Source organism: Schistocerca piceifrons, chromosome 6 (genome assembly GCF_021461385.2).
Source record: "Schistocerca piceifrons isolate TAMUIC-IGC-003096 chromosome 6, iqSchPice1.1, whole genome shotgun sequence".
NCBI lineage: Eukaryota > Metazoa > Arthropoda > Insecta > Orthoptera > Acrididae > Schistocerca > Schistocerca piceifrons.
This window is the reverse complement of record NC_060143.1, coordinates 481,219,240-481,233,422: the sequence shown is the minus strand read 5'-3', so window position 1 is coordinate 481,233,422 and position 14,183 is coordinate 481,219,240. Positions and strand designations below refer to the sequence as shown.

The 14,183-nt window shown below is 41.7% G+C and overlaps 1 protein-coding gene and 1 pseudogene across 1 annotated transcript in view; one reads left to right on the top strand and one right to left on the bottom strand.

The window, feature by feature from the left end:
* Positions 1-14,183, bottom strand: part of LOC124803392 — a 319,564-nt gene that overhangs the window by 218,717 nt on the left and 86,664 nt on the right. The window lies entirely within an intron of this gene.
* On the top strand, positions 10,005-10,122 carry LOC124803899 (annotated as a pseudogene).

The window sequence follows — 14,183 nt, the reverse complement described above, 5'->3', positions numbered from 1 at the left end:
TCAGAAATTTCTTCCTCAAATTATGGCCTACGTCTGACTCTACTACAATTCTACTGGGTAGGAATACCGTACTTTCTAGTGCTGGTTAGCTTTTGATGTCCTCCTTGCTCTATCCCTCATTGGTTATTTTGCTGCTAGGTTGTACAATTTCCTAAATTCATCTACTGCTTGACCACCAATCCTGATGTTAAGTTTCTCGCTCATTTCATTTCTGCTACTTCTCGTCGCTTTCGGCTTTCTTCGATTCCATCTCAATCCACATTCTGTGACATTCCGTGACACTCCACCATGAGTCAAACAAACCTTTCATGCTGCCTTTGCTACGGTCGCAGGTTCGAATCCTATCTCGGGCATGGATGTATGTGATGTCCTTAGGTCAGTTAGGTTTAAGCAGTTCTATGTTCTAGGGGACTGATGACCTCAGATGCTAAGTCCCATAGTGCTCTGAGCCATTTGAACCATTTTTGCAGTCTATGAACTATCGACAGAATGATTATAAGTAGTACGACTGGTGCCGCTACACTACAACAGCGCCATAGAGTGTAACAGGTCACACCGGAGTCTATTGAACAAAGGCATTTTGTGCCAGAATCAGCGGAGCAGCGTGAAGACGTGTACAAAGCAACAGCAGTCAGTCGATATGCAGGCGAACACGACACGCTAAAAACCTGTACTGGACCATGATGTCATGCCTACCACAAATGACAAAACTTTTTTCAGACAAAACTTTACTTAACATTGAACTCTTCTTAGGATCCATACGTTACCCGCAAAACGTGTGTACAATTACTTTTGAATCACCTTGTATAAATAAGCTTGCTCCTGAACTTAGTGCCCTTTTGATGCAGCCGTTTATTATAAAAGTACCGTAAGGAAAACAAATTTTCCAGAGTATTACGCTCACGTGAAAGGTGTGAGATTTGTTGCTTTGCTACTGTCGACGTCTGCGGGCTCTTCACGCGACTACTGCTTACGACGCTGGTGGACGCAGCCAAGCGAAGCGACGCCAACTTAGTGTGGGTCAAACGGTGGTAGTGTTGAAGGGGTCGACGAATGACGTTGTGGGAGTGTGTGCGAAACATTGAGAAAAGAAAATTTGGGACAGAATATCGAGGGTGCAAGAAGACGCAATTACGGCAAGTAAAATAATGAAACAGTTGTATTTGCCAATGTGTCTGACTTGATTAACCCAAGTGATGTATCAGAACTAGCTTTACGTATTAACATTTGAAGTGAAAATTAGTAATTTGTAACTGGAAAACGAATAATTGTGGGCGTCTTCTTTCATTTAACCATTTTCCCACAAGGAGCGACAATTCAACTGGGGTTCGTCTCCATCTTGAAGGTGAAACATTGCACATTATTGGCATGCTCTGGAAACCTTATCTTTAAGTGTAGAAGGCGAATCAAGACACATTTAGTCAAATCAGATGAACCAAAAATTAAAATCGTTGCGGAAATAAAACTGTGAATTACAGGGTCATAAACATCAAGGAACAGGCCTTATACGACAGAACCAAGATTCAAAAGTAGTGCACTTAATTAACTATGTTACTGACAGTTAACTGTCCATGAGATTGATGTCGTTATAGTGCCAACTGACTTTGCAGCAGTTGTTTTACACTGGTTTGAATAGAAATATAGGGTGTGCATCAGTTGAACTTTGTACTAACAACTTCAAAAATATACAGGTGCCACCGATGTGATGAAAATGTGAACGCCACGGGAGAAAACTTTATCTGACACCCAAGTGCAAGGAAAACTTATCAAACGGTATAGAAGGGAAACACGATCCCTATCAATCATTTGGACTTGGCACACTTCCTTTGCGGAAACGGGTACTGGACTTCATAAACAGGGGACGGGTCGTCCATCTGTTTAAGACGCCAAAGTTATGACAGACGAGACAGAGGAAATCGCTGCTTATTGTGGCCAAAGGAAAGGAAATGCCACGATCGACAGTGCACAAAATCTTACCTCAGAATCCATGTCTTTATTTCTAGTTCTTCAGTAACTAAAGCCGATGGACAAACCTCGGTACAGTCTGTAGTGGATATGCTTACCGAGACTGACGCTAACAGTAACTCTTTGGAAAATGATTTTTTGAGATAGACCTGTACATCTTTATCTGTATTTCACCTTAACGAGGTGTGGCAGAGAGTAATTCTGGTACTAGCATCATTTTCCCCATTTCCTGATCTACTCGAGAAGTCGTGTGGGAAGGGCGACCGTTGATAACTTTCTTTATGAGCTCTAATTTCTCTAATTTTTTCGTCGCTGTCTCCTCTTCTTCGAACGTACGCTCTCGGAATTTCAACAGTAACACACTACGTGATACACGCCTCTCCCTTAGCGACTGTCACTGGAGTTTTCTGGACATCTTCATAAACCTCTCAAGCCTGCTAAACTATTAAAGCGACGAAACGCGCCGCTCTTCATTCGATCTCTGTGTCTTCTCTTGATCAGACTTCGCACTGATAAGTAATACTCAAATTTAATCGAGCGAGTCTTTTATAAGCCAAAGAGTGGATGACTTATATTTCTTTAAGATTCTTACAACTGAAACGCTGATTCGTATTCGGGGTAGCAACATGTAAGTTTCAATCTGTTATTCAGTATTATGCCTTTCCATCTATACAGGCTCTATTTTAGTTCTTGGTTCCCCAATCGTCACTGTTTTGCGGCGCTTCTTATATTTTTCACGGCAACTAGTCCGACCGCAGATAGAATTTTAGCTAAGATAGTTCTTGTTAGTACCTACTTCCTTATGCTTGTAAGCATTTGTAATAAAAATTCGCCGGCCGGAGTGACCGAGCGGTTCTAGGCGCTACAGTCTGGAACCACGCGACCGCTACGGTCGCAGGTTCGAATCTTGCCTCGGGCATGGATGTGTGTGATGTCCTTAGGATAGTTAGGTTTAAGTAGTTCTAAGTTCTACGGGACTGATGACCTCAGAAGTTAAGTCCCATAGTGCTCAGAGCCATTTGAACCATTTGAATAAAAATTCGTAGTGTCATTTGTTTTTTGTTTTCATTAATATTGCACCTGACGATGGGGGTCCATTAGCGCAAAACCGGTCGTGATATTGGAAAATTAAAAGCCGCTTACAATCGAAATGGTTTATATCTATATTTAGTGGTTTATATGTAAACACCACAAATGATTTTTTTTCGTGTTTTTACGTACCGTGAAGGGAATGCGCAGTATGTGATTGGCTATGTACAGTATTTCATGTATCGAGCAGCTTCCATTCCGCTGCTGTCCAGTCCCACAGATAATCTCTGGTTAGTTAATGTCTGCAAACTTGTGCGCCTGAAACTGACTAGAGAGGGAAACAAAGGTTGTCTTAGGTAGTCTGTGCTGTAATGTCAAATATGTTAGCTTTTCCAAAGGAGTCTCCTAATTTTTTTCTTACCCATGAATCAGAGCGTTTCTCACTTTGTGACATTGGTAGCTCTCTCTAGAACATTCGAGCAAATTCTCTTCTTGACAGATCAGTGCCCTTCCCGCTTCTTTAACAGTTGGTGTTTGGGGCCCCAAATCCTGTGAAGAAATTTTTAAAAAAACGTCATAACACGAGGGATCCTGGCGCTAAAATGGTAAGACCTGTTGTTCCTCTGGAACAGAGATTAAGGTGTTATAATTCTCTTAGTGCGGTCAAGTGTTCCGTAATAGGAGAATTTCGTTGTAGAGAATCGATGAAATTAATTTACGAGAGAAACATGTGGATAAACTGTTGGCTTTTTTCCCGGTTGAGGTGGCCGTGTGCAGTTAGCAGTGTATTATGTTAATTCTGCTAGAAGTACCATTTCGATTGGATTCATTTTCAGTGTCTCTGAATAATCTTAAATTCGTGCCTGTGGACCACTTGTGGCACATTCATTACATAAATTACATGAATTTGCCACACCAACACATTGCTCTCAGCAGCCAATTGAATGTAAAAGCTACTACTGTGCGATTTAACTTGTGCATCATGGGAGTGTATTTTATATCTGAAGCACCGTTACACGTGCAGTTTCACTGCCACATATCGAAGCTTCGGAACTCGTGGGCTCCTCTGTCCACTCATGTAGTTCCTATGCTAGGGGAATATAACGTCTCATGCCTGTTTTGAGTCGTGTGTGAATCAGACAAAATATTAATGCAAGATTGTCTTCCGCTTCCCCCTTATCTGACCACCGTCTTCCTCGTCCTCTCATAAGCTTGTTCCTCCTTTGCAATTAATTTCCTTCCAGTAATTTGTCTCAATGAGGGACTGTGATCTTATTATGTGTTACATTGTTCATACAAAGTGTTATGTCGTGCCCAACAATAAATTTCGCCAATTCATAAAATCCTTTTGGCAAGAACAGTTCTACCTCTAGTCACTTCATCTCCGCCTTCAAACAGTGGCTCCTCATGAAAAGACTAACAGAAGAGGTTGTAAAACGGTTTTATGTTCAGATAATCCAAACCATCCCCATGTGTAGTCAGTTTCGATCAAAGGGAGCATTTCCGTTCCGCTTAATTCAGATCAGGGTTCCTTGATAATTTAAAACTCCAACGGCCTGCAGTAATATTCAGAAAACTAGCTACCACTCATTTTTCAAAAATAACTGACCGTTTACTCAATGAATCTCAGCCTGGTTTTATGTGGTCGTTGCACTTTAGGTCGCTCCGGAAGGTCTGTGCTGCGTATTTTACGGTTGTTACTACTACCAGTTACCTATCGTCAATACCTTAGTCGAACAATAATGGCTCTTGAAATTTTAAACATTGTTATAGGCTGAAGTCCAGCAACCGTACGTTAACGTAATTACAGAATGTACGTACAGCCACCTCGGCTGCATAAAATTGTTGACAAATTGACCATGGTTTCGACAGCTGTAAGGTGGTCTTCATTAGAATAAAAATTACATAGGATTACCTAGAAAATATAATGACGTGGCTCAGTAATACAATATAATTAATAGGATTAATACTGTACAAGCAGTCTACTTAACATGTAATCACACATAGGTGAAAAACATCTGAGCAAAAAAGCTCTTGTCAAATTGAAATAATCGCAAGAATAAAAATTAAACTGTAAAAATGTAATATGTTTGTCAATTTAAACAAAATGTTCCAGCGAAATACAATGGCAGTCACAAGGTCGCCTAGAGCCAAACAAGCCAAACAACTGCATCAAACCGCCGCTACTGTCAGACTAGACGGCTAACAGGCAAAGGCAGCCACGAGTTGGACACGAAAACAGATTCGCACCATCTAGCAAGAAGTGATGGAATTACAGACAAGAGCAACTGAGGCACTGTATAGACAATTTAACATTACAGGCAATAACAGGAATCAGTGCATGAAAATTACAGCACACCGTAACGGTCTTATTTTTTAAATGAAATATAGCTCAAATGTACATAAAAAGTGTGCAACTGGAAAGGAAAACGACGTTTAAGAGTCTACATTGAGGAGAGTATCGCCATTCAGACCATTTTTAATTAGCGGCTCTATACCTTGAAAAATGTTTTTGTTGTGTAATTGCAGCTGTTTGTTTAGAATGAGACCGTCTCTCAGAGATAGGTGTTTAAAAATCTCTAGCTCTTCTAGGATGTTAAGCTTCAAACCTTTTTTCTCCGAGTGCGAGATCTGGACGTCTTTTACATCTTTACGATTATGCCCTGTGATTAACAAATGGTCAGCGAAATTTGAACTGTGAACATTGGTTTCTTTTTTGCCGAGAAGGTGTTCCTTGAATCTTGTCGCAATAACTCGATCTGTTTGGCCTATGTAATAGGCAGGACAATTGCCGCAAATAATTTTATAGACACCAGAATTGTGCAGAGGAGAATGCGAAGGTTTCAAGTTATGTATGATATTACTTTTTAAAGAATTATTCGTGGAGAAGGCTACTCTACAGTTATATTTATTTTGATGTAAACACTGTAGTCTGTAAGAAATTGGACCCAGAAATGGTATGGAGAAAATTATTTTTCTTTTCATTAGGTTCGTCATTAGAAAGGCCTAGGGTAGTGATTCTCTTATTGGTTTTCCTACTAAAAATATTATCTACTTTAGAAGGATCGTAGCCATTATTGGCAGCCACAGTTTTAATCAGATTGATTTCAGAATCGAGATTTTCAGAATAAAGGGGTGTGGAAATGGCTCTGTGAGTAGCTGAATGAAAGAAGGCCATCATATGAGAATGCGGGTGTACTGACGTGAGTGGAATAGTTTGATCAGAAGTCGTTTCTTTGCGGAAGATATTGAAGCTCACATCATCGACGTATCTAGCGCATGAAAGAATGCCTACAGCTGACGCTGAAAAATTACTGAAAAATTTTATTTCTAAAGAATTAATGAACACATCTGCAAGGATTCCTGCTAAGGTGTTCCTCTTTGAAACGCCGTCTAATTGCTGATATATTTTCCAATTAAATTCAAAATAATTGTATTTTACTATAATACGAAGTAAGTTCATAAAGTCGGTGATTTGTCCATCAGATAAATATTTTTTGAAAGAACGTAAATTATTTTCTACTATGCCGAAGGCTTCGAGTACCCGCACATTTGTGTAAAGATTTTTAATGTCAAATGAAATTAATTTCGTATTTCTATCACAGTGAACGTCTTTAATTTTACTAACTAAATCTTGACTATTAGAAACAGAAAAATTGCTATGGAAAACGAAAGATTTTTTCAATATATCTTGCAAGAATTTGGCTAAGTTGTGATATCCACTGTTCGTACTATTGGAAATTGGGCGGATCGGATGGCCTTTTTTTTATGGACTTTAAACTAAGCTCGTAACTTAGGCGGTAGCGGATTCATGTTCATTAACTGCTTTTTATGGAAAGGTTTAAGAACAGCTTTGGCATCGATAATAGTGGTTCTGACTTCTTTCTGCAAAGTTGGTGTGGGGTCCTAACGTAGCTTGGAAATAACGTTTCCCTGAAAGAACTGTAGAGGTTTTGCAACATATTCTTGTTTGCTAGCAATGACAATGGTATTACCCTTATCTGTCTTCGTTACCAAAGCGTCTTCTTCTACAAGCTTGGTATTTATAGTTTTAATTAGTTTGTTACCAGAATAACAATATTACGAGAATTGTTTAGGTTTTTGCTGACAATATTGCACACATCACGTGCTACTCTAATCTGACGGGAACTGTCTATTTTTACACTGTCTAGGCCTGATTTTAAATCAACAAGATACCTGGATACCTGAGGCATGACATTATACTTTAAGCCTTTCTCCAGTAGCGACATCTCAGCTTTTGTAAAATTAATGTCAGTCTTATTTTGCAAAAACTGAGATGTCGCTACGGAATTTTATATATGCCAGGCTTCCTAAGCCCAGAATCATCTTTCACAGAGCCGAGTAGTGCCCTAATCTTGGAAGGTGGACGGAGCACACCCTTGATGTTAAACTCCTCAAAATTCTTCCAATCTTAAACAATATGCCGCGAACTGCCACGTAACAATGTCGGCGCTGTACATGATAAGGACCTGGTGTGGATAAATATTTGAGCACTACGATAGACAAGTTATGTCGGAGATGATGTGATGGTGGTCTGATATTTTTTTCTGGCGTTGTGATGTATGTTTTTCTGTTACACGTGTCTCGGTCATGTAAAAATTATCGATTTCATCTTGTAGTTCTCTGCCTTTCGCTACCAGGAATCGGGTAGCAATTTTGCAACGAACTGAGAATTATGGCAAGTCGTACACGAAAACGGCTTTAGATTTCCGCCTGTTTCAAGCTCTGCAAAAAGAAATTACGCGAAATATCATAAGCAGAGTCTATTGGATTGAGAGGCCGGCAAGATCAGAGTCGGCAGAAAATATTCCTGAACTCTCGGTTACGACTCACACGTTGATAAATGAAAGAGCTTGGTAGAGACGCGGCAGTGTGTGGGATTTCAGTTTCCAATTAGTGGATTAGCAGAATGGACGTGACGTGAAACACCGCCCGTTCATTAGCACAGCGACTCATTCGCCGGCCCCCACCCTTGCTCCTTCCCCCCTTCCCGCGTCACCACCCCTCCCCCCTACACCCCCACCCATGCTGTCGGCGTACGGCGTGTATCGACTCCATCCTTCGTGTATGTGTGTGTGTGTGTGTGTGTGTGTGTGTGTGTGTGTGTTTTCGCGTCGCTGATTGAAAGGATAGTGTTACGTGCAGAACATTGCACCACGACCCCACTTGGTGAACATCCACTTAAAGCTTGTATATCTTTCACGAAGGGGCTTTACGAAATGAGATACGCTGCTAGCACTGAAGATTTCACAGCGTTGTTTTTTAGGCGGCTGCGTAAGTGAATAGACCGTTTCGAACGGTAACGCTAATTAATCTGCCGTCCCATGAACTTCAAGCGGTTGTGGTGTGAAGAAGGTGCGCTTAACAGATTCGTGAATGACACGTGTAGATACTAGATAGTATCAGAAATTACAAACTTATGAGACAGTTTTGTCACGAAAAATTCTTACAAACAATTTAGCTGAAAAAGCATAAGTCCGCACCTTCCATTTGCGCAGCAGAGAGGCAAAAAGAGAAATTTATGTAACAGTAGCAACCTGTCTCAGATTCGCACAGGTAGCACCAAGTGTCTATGGCAGGACGAGCTGTTTATAAAATGTACTGAGGAGCGAGATAATGCATGACGCTCTCGATCAGGGCTATGGCACACCTGGATTTCAGAAGGACTTTCACTGGATTCTTGAATGCACATCGTCTTCAGTCCTTTAACTGTTCTAGCCTTTGAAAAGGAGTCGACCATTTTCTAGGCATTTTTATTCACAGACAAAACGAAATCAAAATGTAATAAGTTGGCGCCTAGATCACAAAACCAACACAACAAATTCGTTTCTCCTAGCGAAGTAGTCAAATACAGATGAAACCTATCGGAAGAAGCAAAGCGATTTCGTTAAGCTTTTAATTCAGAAAGCGAAATCGGTATATCCATACATCCTAGCCAAGTAAATTGTGCTAGTTTATCATAAAGATAAGATTTCGGCACTTAGTTCTATCACTGACGTGAACTTCCGAAAATATTTCTGTCACTGAGGTAAAAAAACTAACAGTACCGTCTATCGGTTCTTTGGTGTTCTATGAAACTAACTGCGACTTCTATTGGTTCTTTAATGTACTATGCCATTATGATCAAGTCACAGAGGTAAACATCAGAACTGCTAAACTGAGTAGACTCCTAAAACTTTAAATTAATATACTTGCTTTTTCCATAACGTAATTTTGATAAAATAAAGTCTATATGATGGCCCAAGATACGCTCAGGTTACTCGTGAAACCCCCATGAAAATTCGTCTAGTAGTTTTGGAGATTAGCGTTTTCAAACAGACACACAGACGATGTTTTTAAAACCAGTCTTATTCTATTCTGCTGCAATCAGATTTTGGCAAATATTTTCAATGTTCAGACCTGCCGGTTTTACATTTTTACTATTAGTATACACATAGATATAGATGGAATGGATATAACTTTTCAAAACGTACTAATCTGAAATATTAGGGAGTGAAACTTGACCGCACCCTTACGAATATGCAACACTGTGAGAGGGGAAAAAAAGGAATTATGCACATATTACAAAAGCTGTCCAAAAGTAGATGGGGACCATAACCCACAGTTCTTTGTACATGTACTTGACTTTGTGTTTTTTCACACTCCAGTATGTATCCTCAGTCCGGAGAAACACTGCTCATGAAAAATAAGCAGATGTAGTCCTGAATGAGAAAGGATGTATCAGTACAGTATGTTTTCGTCATACCTGAGGAAAATCTACCAACTTATGACTGTAGCTTGTCCAGAAGGAAGGAGAACGGCTGCAGAGATCGAAAAAGGAAAGCAAGAGGCAGATCTTATACACAATATATTTGGACACATTCCTCAGCCTCTGACATCAACCCCAGAATCATCCGATAGACGCTGAGTAACACTGCGGCGGAACTTGTCTCCAATAGATCCACATAATAATCCAAAGCAGGAATTTTTCTGTACGTTTCGAACTCCGAGGCAACGGCCTTGCTGCAGTGGATACACCGGTTCCCGTGAGATCACCGAAGTTACGCGCTGTCGGGCGTGGTCAGCACTTGGATGGGTGACCATCGAGGCCGCCATGCGCTGTTGCCATTTTTCGGGGTGCACTCAGCCTCCTGATGCCAATTGAGGAGCTACTCGACCGATTAGTAGCGGCTTCGGACAAGAATACCATCATAACGACCGGGAGAGCGGTGTGCTAACTCCACGCCCCTCCTATCCGCATTCTCCTCTGAGGATGACGCGGCGGTCGGATGGTACCGGTAGGCCACTCGTGGCCTGAAGATGGAGTGCTTTTTTCGAACTCCGGTATACCATTTGGAAAGTGTTGAATCACCTACGGACTGGTGTATCCCCTTGTAAAGAAAATTATCACGAAATGGGGCTACACTACTGAACGCTGTGAATGTGGCGAACTGCAAGATCCATCCTACCTGCAAATCCACCGAAAGTTGGATAAAGTGTGCACGTTAGAGCAGCAGACGACAAGGCTATTCAGGCTGCGAATTTATGATTTTGGAATGTGAATTCCTGGAAAGGACTCCATTTCATTCCAATATGACATATTATAGTACGAGAGCTTTCAATAAGTAACGCAATACGTTTATTACTAACCACTCTTTCGGCTACGAAACCCTATGTATTAAACATGATCTCCGTTCAGTGTGACGGCCTTCCGACACTGTACTGGGAGGATCTTGTACGCCCGCATGGTACCATTCTACTGGTCGATGTCGGAGCCATCGTCTTGCTGCGCCAGTAGCCTCCGCGTCATCCACAACATACTGCGTCCCGGGGAGTGCAGTCTTCATTAGGTCGGGAGGTGCTAACTCCGTGGTGTAGAATGGATGAGGAAGAAAAGTCCAGTGAAGTTTTGTGGGCTCCTCTCGGGTGTGCAGACTTGTGTGAGGTCTTGCGTTGTCATGGAAAGGGAGAAGTTCGTTTACATTTTTGTGGGAAAAAACGCGCTGAAGTCGTTTCTTCAGTTTCCTGAGTGTAGCACAATACGCTTCAGAGATGATAATTGCATGATGAGGGAGGATATCAAAGGCCGCTGGACCTTTTGGGATACCAGTTCGATTTTACGCAGAGTACGCGCCCCACTTCCTGCAGCGGTGTACCGCAGGTCTCTAGAAGAGCGTAGCATTTTAAAAGATTGGAAAAGGGCACAGGTAATCCCCGTTTTCAAGAAGGGACGTCGAACAGATGTGCAGAACTATGGACCTATATCTATAACGTCGATCAGTTGTAGAATTTTGGCCGGCCCGTGTGGCCGAGTGGCTCTAGACGCTTCAGACTGGAACCGTGCGACCGCTACGGTCGCAGGTTCGAATCCTGCCTCGGGCATGGATGTGTGTGATGTCCTTAGGTTAGTTCGGTTTAAGTAGTTCCAAGGTCTAGTGGACAGATGACCTCAGATGTTATGTCCCATAGTGCTCAGAACCATTTGAACCTTTCCCTTAACCGCATTCCAGTCCCTTTCTTTATCTCTTCAACTTGCGACGCCGGCATAAATACCTGAACTATTGTTGTTGGTGTTGATTTGCTGTCGATTCTGACGAAAACAATCCTATCAGTGAACTGTTCACAGTAACACGTGCTCTGTCCTACCTTCCTATTCATATCGAATCCTACTCCCATTATACCATTTTGAAATTCACTCAGTTTAATAATAAAGGAAAAAAGGGGAGAGCTCAAGAAAAGAGTAAACAGCAAGGAACCAGCAAAGGATGGACGACGAAATGCGAGTAAACAACTCTCTAGTCTGCTTGTGAGACATTGGAGGCGAGCGGCGGTCATATTAATTCAGGCGAGTAGTTGCCCAGATGCAGGGAACAGAGTCTCACGACCAATTACTGCAGATGCGTCACTCTTATCCTTGGGATAAGCGTCTCGGCGCATTTTTATCTCTACCCATTCTGTTCCGGAGAATTATGGAAAACACCGTTTAACGTGTAGAAATTCCATATTCCGATCTTCATAGCGCCTAAATACAGAGATTGGAAAAGGATATGTAAGCACGGCGAGAAATGCATGCTTGAACATAAATGCAGATAAATAAGTCAATCATCTGAACATAAATACAAATGCTGTTCAAGCATACTGGCCGCGCTACTGTATCTGACCACAGACAGCACCTGTGCAATGTCCTCAATAGATTGCAAGTGTCAGTCTTGGTCAGATCAGTCTTCTGTGTAGTTACGAGTGCATTATGTGGGAGCTAAGTGAATTCAAAAAGGGGGAAATTGTTGGTGCTCGAATAGTGGGTGTTTCTGTACCCCACATAGCCCAACTGGAAAGAGGCACTTTATTTATCTATTTCTGAGTCATAAGTCTTCTTGACTCGTTTCATACGGTCCGTCACGAATTCCTCTCCTGTGCCAGCCTCTTCATCTCAGGGTAGCGCTTGCAACTTACGTCCTTAGTTATTTGCTGGATGTCTTCCATTCGGAAGGACGACGGTTCAATCCCGCGTCTGGCCATCCTGATTTAGGTTTTCCGTGAATTCCCTAAATCACTCCAGGCAAATGCCGGGATGGTTCCTTTGAAAGGGCACGGCCGACTTCCTTCCCCGTCCTTCCCTAATCCGATGAGACCGATGACCTTGCTGTTTGGTCTCTTCCCCTAAACAATCCAATCCATTACCATTTACAGCCCCCTCTGGTACCATGGAAGTTATTCCAATACGTCTTAACACATGTCCTATCATCCTATTCCCTTCAATTTGTCAGTGTTTTGGATTTATTCCTTTCCGATTCCGCGCACAACCTCTTCATTCATTACCTCATCATGCCAACCTATTTTAGACATTCGTCTGAAGCATCACCTGTCAAATGCTTTGATTCTCTTCTGTTCCGGCTTTTCCCACAGTCCATGTTTCACCAATCATACAATGCTGTGCTCCAGACGTACATTCTCAGAAATTTCTTCCTCAAATTAAGGCCTACGTCTGATTCTAGTAGACTTCTCTTGCCCAGGAATACCCTTTTTTCTAGTGCTGCTCTGCTTTTGATGTCCTCCTTGCTCCTTCCGACATTGGTTAATTTGCTGCCTAGATTGTACAATTCCCTAAATTCATCTACTGCTTGACCACCAATCCTGATGTTAATTTTCTCGCTGATTTCATTTCTGCTACTTCTCATCACTTCCTTCTTCGATTCACTCTCAATCCACATCCTGTACTCATTGGACTGTTCATTCCATTCGCCAGATAATGTAATTCTTCTTCACTTTCACTGAGGATAGCGATATCAGCGAATCATACCACTGTTGTCCCTTCACCTTGAATTCTAATCGCACCCTTGTACATTTCTTTTATTTCCATCATTGCTTCTTCGATGTATGGATAAACAGTAGGGGCGAGACACTAAATCTCTGTCTTACACCCTTTTTAATCCGAGCACTTCGTCGTTGGTCTCCCACTCTTATTATTCCCTCTTGGCTCTCGTACATGTTGTACATTACCCGTCTCTCCCTATAGTTTATCCCTATTTTCCTAAGAATTTTGAACATCTTGCACCATTTGACGTTGTCGAACGCTTTTTCAATGTCATGTCTTGATTATTCTTTAGTCTTGATCTCATTATCAGTCCAACGTCAGATTTGTCTCTCTGGTGGCTTTACCTGTCCTAAAGCCGAAGTGATCGTCACGTTACACATCCCCAGTTCTCTTTTCCATTCTTCTAAATGTTACACTTGTCAGAAGCTTGCATGCATGATCTGTTATACTGATAGTACGATAATTTGCACACTTCTCAGCTCTTGCAGTCTTCGGAATTGTGTGGATGATATTTTTCCGAAATATCAAATGGTTCAAATGGCTCTGAGTACTATGAGACTTAACATCTATGGTCATCAGTCCCCTAGAACTTAGAACTACTTAAACCTAACTAACCTAAGGACATCGCACACATCCATGCCCGAGGCAGGATTCGAACCTGCGACCGTAGCGGTCACGCGGTTCCAGACTGAAGCGCCTAGAACCGTCCGAAATATCGCCAGACTCATACTTTATACACAATTGTTACCACTTCCTTCAATTACTTTAGAAATTCTGACGTAGTGTTATCCGTCCCTTCTGCCTTATTTGATCTTAAGACTACCAGAGTTGTTTTAAATTACGATTTCTAATACTGGATCCCGTATCTCTTCTA